Raw genomic sequence first — 7,150 nt, 5'->3', positions numbered from 1 at the left:
AATTTCAATTTCTGTTATACGCTCGCTACATTTTTATAAATAATTCATCACGAAAAAAAAAAATAATAATTATTATTATTATGATAAAGTTGACGGCTATAGTTTCCACGTGTCAGATATTAAAATGTCCACTTACGTGATACTGTACCATTTTATTTTAAATAAGGATTATTTATTTAAATGGTTTACATCTTATGGCGCCGAGCCAATACAATTGGAAGCGATGGGCGGCTCGGCGCGTAGTGTTCATGCGAGAACAATTTTTGAAATATGACTATTAAAATATCATTGAATCACTTCTGTACTGTACATTAAGGTTTGTGATAATTATATTCATTGCATCTACACACATACACTGTGTCCGAAAGTCAGTTAACAGAGATAATTATGGAAATAATGATTTCCCCATAATAACGTGTAACTGTACAGAGCAAGTTTTTAACATAATTTTTAAAAATAATACACCTCGTTAACTGACTTTTGAACCACTCCTTAAAGGGTGATCAAACGTATTAGTGTTTTTGTTTAAATGATTCATTAAAACTTTTATTTATGCTATTAAATTATCTATAAAGTCTTATATTTACGTTGCATTGTATTATAGATCTTACAATATATAATTATACTACAGACTCAAATACATAATTAATCTATGATACATGCTTTAGGATGTATATTTTGATAAGTGGATGCATATATTACTAGGCCTTACTAGGCCTGAAATTTAGTAACTGCTCTATAAATTCTTTTTTTAAATGTTATATTTTAACCAAATATCATTTCACCCGGTATAAATTACATAGAAAATCCCCCTTTTATCTCGTTGAAACTACCTTATAGGTCGGTTTTACTTAAATTATTAAATCAAAGTAGGTAGATGAAGTACAAGGTACTGTACAAAACTCTTCGCTTTATCAACTGAAGCTTTGAATAAGGGAAAATATTTTAAAATCTTCTTGTTATATTCATAAACCGTCAGGTGTGTCATACGTTAAAATTCTTCAACAGAAAACTCTCAATATCAATTAACAATATTCTGGCGTAACTTAATATATAATAAATAATGTCTATAGCTTTATATTAGAAATCTATCACTGTGTATAACATAAATATATATCAAAGTAAGTTCTAAATGATGATTAAATTGACATACAACAGCTATATCGACATTAAAGTTGCTCCTTCTATAACTTATAAGTAAGATACAGCTCATCGTTATGGCATTAAATAAAAACAAAATATACTGTATTTATCGATGTTAAATTAAGAAGAAAAATTCGAATTTATTGTATTAGAAATTCCCCCATTAACCGTGATTTGATCAACCGGAATTTTGCTATTAAAGGCTATAAAGAGTAAAAGATACCAAACAATATACTACTGTGTTAGTGTATATAATTACTTTACTATATGAATTTTTCTTTCCTAGTCACGTTAATTATAATTTTGTGTTGTTAATTAAATAAATAAAAGTGCAGTACTGTAAATATGTATTCTATTATTAGTGATTATCAGGCCACGTCCCTCCCTATCATTACCACGTTTAATGACACTTTCTACTATATTTAAACGAATAAATAAAATTTTTATTAAATTAAAAACGAATAAAAATATAATTTATAGTTAAATTTAATTTATAAAAATTTTTATATGATAAAAACATCAGCAGATAGAAAGAGAATAAGAGAAAAAGAAAATTTTTTTTCTAATAATTTTTGTACTTTTAAATAAAATTTTAAAACAACTTTTATTTTAATAATAAAAGATATTTATTTATTTACACAAATTTAAAATTCAATCATTGTTTTTATTCAAAGTAAAGAAAGAAAAATGAAATTAAAAATAAAAGTCTTTCCATTCGTATTAAAATTCAAAAAAGATGCTGACAAAACTACTTCATTTAATTCTTGGTTATTTCAACGATTTTATTTCCTAAATAATTGCATAGTTTGAACAGTTTTTTTATATATAAATTGTGCAGAACATNTAGTATATATATATATATATATAATTTAAAGTAAGAAAAAAAATACACTTAAATCCATCAAAGTGAAAATATCTTTCCTGCTAAGAAAATCGATGTATAATGTTTTTGATTCGGATTTAAAACAAAATAAATTTAAATCGAATTTACTTATTCCTCGAATAAATAATTTTATTTAGTTATATATAAATAAAAAAAAATAATAATATAAAGATCTTTTTGACCCTTTTTTTTATTGAGTCAACCGTCTAGAAATACAGTGAAAATTTTCTGCTAGAAATACAAATTTTATTCGTTATAAGATCATGTTTTGTTATTATTATTATTATTAATTGTCTACGATACCAATTATATAAATAACACGGCAAAATTATTACGAGTAGAAAATGATTTTGAAGTACAGTACAGTTATTATTAAAGCATATGGCATCAGACTAAGTTGAATTTAGACTTGTTGAGACCCTAAACTATAATATATAAGAGAATCTTTATAAAATTTAAAGATTGAATGTGTATTACTCATATTACTCATACTTAAACACTAATAGAAGAGACATATTCAGCAGTAAAAGCAGACATATAACAGGCAAATGCAGATAGATACATACACAAAACAAAACAAATAGAAAAAAATAATAGATATATTGTCAACCATTCAGAGACACATCATATAAATATATAACATATAATAGTAGAAAACACATTCAGTCGATATTTGGCATAAACCTTATTACAAAATCATTAATATCTTTATTATAAAGCTGAAAATGTTATAAACTCAAATGGATTATATACAAATATATCTAAAATACAGTCAAACCTCCAATAAATACCACCTCTAAACAGTGGCCATTTTTTTCAGGAACTTTAACAAACAGGCAAGCATACAAAATAATTTCTACCACCGAACAAAGGTTATTTGTTATGTTCTGGTCAGTTGCCATAATTAAGAGGTTGCACTTATATTTCGTTAATTATGCATAAGTAATTTAAAATATAATTTTTAAATGATATTTCGATGAATATATAAAATAAAGAAAAGCAATGTCTTGTTTAATTTACATTATTAATTTTTATACAATTAAATATAAATCTCAATCATTCCAATTAACCTAATATTTTCTTAGTTTGCTATCAAACATTAACCTCGTCTAAACTAATGTTAACAAAAGTTTACAAATAAATTAAAGCTTTTAAAGATTGTATTTTTTTTTTCTTTTCTTTTAAAAAGGAAGCTTTTATGTTCAAAGCTGCTTCATATAAGAATTAATTGAGATTTTTATTATTAATGATAAGTCTTTCAAAGTAATTAACCGTTATACAAGTTACTAACAAGTAAAATTGGTACACGTTCTGCATTGTAGGAGAATACTTTTCTTACTTTAATCTTCTTGAAATTTATTGAAACTGTATTTCCATAACTAATTTCAATTTCTGTAAATGTTTCCCAGCTAAAAACTGTAATAAATTCAAAATTATCAGTTTTGTTTTATTAGATTATTTCTAAGAATACTTTAACACTTAATGCGTTACGAGAAATTGAATTGATAATGTATATTATATTCATTCTTTTACTGCTAAAGCGTAAAAAACAGATACATTCTTCGATATATCAGATGCAAGCAAGCAAACAAACATTCCGTTCTTGTGTTTAACAAAAACTAGCAAAGGAAAAATCTTATATATTTTTTTCTTGTATAGCTAAAACAACAGAAAAATTATAATTTTTTAAATATTCAAACAGAAAAACACTTTGTTATATACGATACAGATTAGCGAAAACTTTCCTCCTTACAAACGATCAGATTATATTTTTACTTTTCTCATCAAATACACGAAAGCAAGACAAAATAAAAAAAAATATTTAAAAAATCTATATTTTAATTGAGCATGAAAGTAACTTAAGGTACAGTACAACAAAGACAACTTATAGTCTTTGTTGTACTGTACCTTAAGTTAGCTTAAGATACCACAGGACAATTGTTCAACTAAATTGCTCAGATACGTTCAAACGATAGAAGAAAGATCTTTCCCTGTAGTATCAAATACAAACAAGTTAAGAAATACTTCTTTTCTCTTCTGTACATGTACAACAAACAAGACAACAATTGTTTTCTTGTGCCAGGTATAATCAAACATGACAAGAATCTTCTTCTTTCTTGCGCCCATTGAACAATCAACAAAAAATTGCTTTTATTTTATTTTATTTATTTATTTTATTTTCTAAAAAACGAAGCAAGAAAAGGGTTGAATTCTTGTAACAGGTACAAGAGAAATTCTGTTTTACGTCATGTATAGAAAACGAAAAAAGAATTGCGCTATTTTTTTTTTATATACATCAAGCATCAAATAAGAAGAAAAAAAATTACGGTATAATTCTTCTGTGATGTTTTTTATATTATTATTATTATAAATGTATAAAAGAATTAATACCTAATTATAAATAGGCATTAATTAGGCGGAAAAAAATTACTTTAAAATTTAGTCGCTAGGATGAAATTTTGCGCTGCAATCTCCTAATGTACAGTATATATTACGTACGCTCTCTAACGAATCTGGGTAAAAAGTAAGTAGCAATAAGTTATTCACAATTCTTTGACAGGGTCGTGCGTAACGTACTGTACGTAATATGCAAATTATGGAAATAGCAGCGCCAAATTTCATCCTAGCTGATAAATTTCGAAGTAAAATTTTTCCGAAAATCAAAACCGCATACTCAACACAGTTTATATATTGTGTTTGCTGTATTGTGTTTTATTGTATACGTGTTTTGTGAGTTACGTGTGTGAGTTTATACTGTGTGCATGCACAAAAAAAATTTGGCAATTTAAAAATTTCTATACACCATTTTCTTTAATAACTATTAAATTTTATATACTTTCAGTTTTAATAGACTAAGACAAGAAATCCTTACAGGCAAACAGATAAAGAAAAATAACATTTCAAGAAAAAAAAATCATTAAATATTTTCAATTTACAAAACTTAAATAAATAATTTTCTAGAGCAAATTTAAAATTCTTCAAAGCTTCGATTTAATTTTGTTTTCAAGAAAGATTCTAAAGCTTAAAACCAATCTTAGAACCGAATAAAAATCAGTTATTTTATCACGTAACTGGAGTTATAACGAGTATTTCGCTAGTAATTGGACCGTAACATCCCAAAGGATTTAATATCCAAAAATGATACCACTTTAAAGAATGTCAAGTTTAATAACATTTTGGGCTATTAATATCTTTCGAAAAATGTTTCATCTGAAAGTTTGTCGGTGGCACCAATTTTTCTTATCGTATGAATAAGAGATGGCCTGATGGAAAAAAAAAAGGAGGAAGGGGGAATGAAGAGGAGGAGGAGGAGGAGGAGGAAGAGGAGGAGAGAAAGAAGTTGTGTCGATCTTCACGCAATAATAACTACGAATCTAATCGGGCATCCGAACTTCTAACGATTTTTGATATTGTGAAGTAAGTGGACGATTTTATTCATAAAAACAAAACCGCAATTCTCTTGAATACCCGAGGGGTGTTGTTATACCCACCAGCGAGTTACCATAGCAACCTTTGTGCTGTGTGAACTCTATTTATTAAACGAATACTGCGAGATCGTAAAAATCTCCACTTTGTCTATATCGACTTTACAAAAAAAAAAAAAAAAAACAGGAAAAATATATATAAAATAAAAATAAAAATTGCATTTCATTCTCGCAAAAAAAAACTTCTTTAAAAAAGGAAAATATATTTTTATACAATTAAATATAAATCTCAATCATTCCNTTTTTCTTAAGTTTATAAAGAAGTAAATTCTGTAAATCGTTGTAAATTATGAAATATTTATGTGGCCCACTTCGACTTAATATATTTTTTTTCATATATATATATATATGTACTTTTTTTCTTGAGATTATTATCCCATAAAATATCTTTTATTGCTATCCCAATGTTAAAAATATAAGCGAATCGAAACGTTTTATACGTTTGAGAAATCGTGTAGATAAAAACGTTTCTTACTAATTTATATAATTAAAAGTTAATTTAATTATAATACAGTTTATATAATTATATTTTTAGAAATTTTTATATAGACACAACATCTATATCTTCAACTATTCTATATATACGTTTAATGATATATAGGGTTAATATTTATGCCCTGTGCCTATATTACGGTAGGATAAATGTTGTTATACATTATACAGGAAAGGCTTTTTATATATTACAGTATGGGGTAAACATTTTATATGATATAAAGTAGTAGAAAAGTACTTACATGTTATAGAGTAGTGGAAAAGTTCTTATAGGAGAAAGGCCTCTTATATTTTATAGACTAGTGACTCAATCTGGTCCTACATTGTAATATATAAGAGACTTTTCACTCCACTAGATAATAATTACATTAAAAAACGAGGCCTTTACTATATCCACGTAGCGTGAGGCCCTAAATATGTATAAACCGTATTCTGTCCTTAACTGTAATATAAAATAGTATAAAATAAATTTTATTGCATTATAAAACTATAAGATAAAGTAATTTATTTAAAATTATAAAAGTTTTTGCATTGAGTATTTAAGATATTAATAAAATTAAATTGAAAGATAATGAGACAAAGCGTTAATTAATGTTATCTAATACATTTCTAATGTAAGAATTTCTTAATTGAACATAATTAAGTCGTGATATTAAACATTATAATTGAATTCGGTACATAATATTGTATTTATATCAACTAAGAAGACTTTATTAATTAATAAAATCATGATATTTTTGTGTAAAAATTATTTATTTATTATCATTTCGCTATCAAAAGAGCGCATTTTATAATCCACGTCATTCCTTCATTTTTAATCATGAAAGGATGTACAAACAGATATAAAATTGATTTAAAAGTGTACAATAATTCAACAAAACATACTTAACGTTACATTATAAATATAAATGCTCTGTAGAGAGTTTATGTAACGTAAACATGATTTTCTAATTTACGCCTTTTAATTTTAATATTTTATTCTATTTTATCCACTAAAACGAAGTGAATTATACGTTAACTTTGTGCTTTTTCTACGCTTTACTTTCAAAAAACTTTTTCATTTTTATTTTAGGAGCGTATCTAGGAGGGATGTTTATGTGCTGCAGCATCCCATCTACATCAATGCAATCAATTTTGTTAATTTAAA

General features: G+C 25.7%; 1 protein-coding gene across 1 annotated transcript in view; it reads right to left on the bottom strand.

Annotated features, from left to right (window-relative positions):
* LOC111624122 (heparan sulfate glucosamine 3-O-sulfotransferase 5-like) overlaps positions 1-6,318 on the bottom strand; it is a 50,575-nt gene extending 44,257 nt beyond the window's left edge. The window contains exon 1 of the mRNA XM_023366908.1: positions 6,246-6,318. The gene's annotated coding sequence lies outside the window, so the exon portion shown is untranslated. The remainder of the gene's footprint in view (positions 1-6,245) is intronic.
* Positions 6,319-7,150: the final 832 nt, after the last annotated feature.

The sequence above is a fragment of the Centruroides sculpturatus genome, unplaced genomic scaffold (assembly GCF_000671375.1).
Source record: "Centruroides sculpturatus isolate CEXI.00-Female unplaced genomic scaffold, Cexi_2.0 scaffold214, whole genome shotgun sequence".
Classification (NCBI taxonomy): Eukaryota; Metazoa; Arthropoda; class Arachnida; order Scorpiones; family Buthidae; genus Centruroides; species Centruroides sculpturatus.
This window is presented reverse-complemented; position numbering and strand designations above follow the sequence as displayed.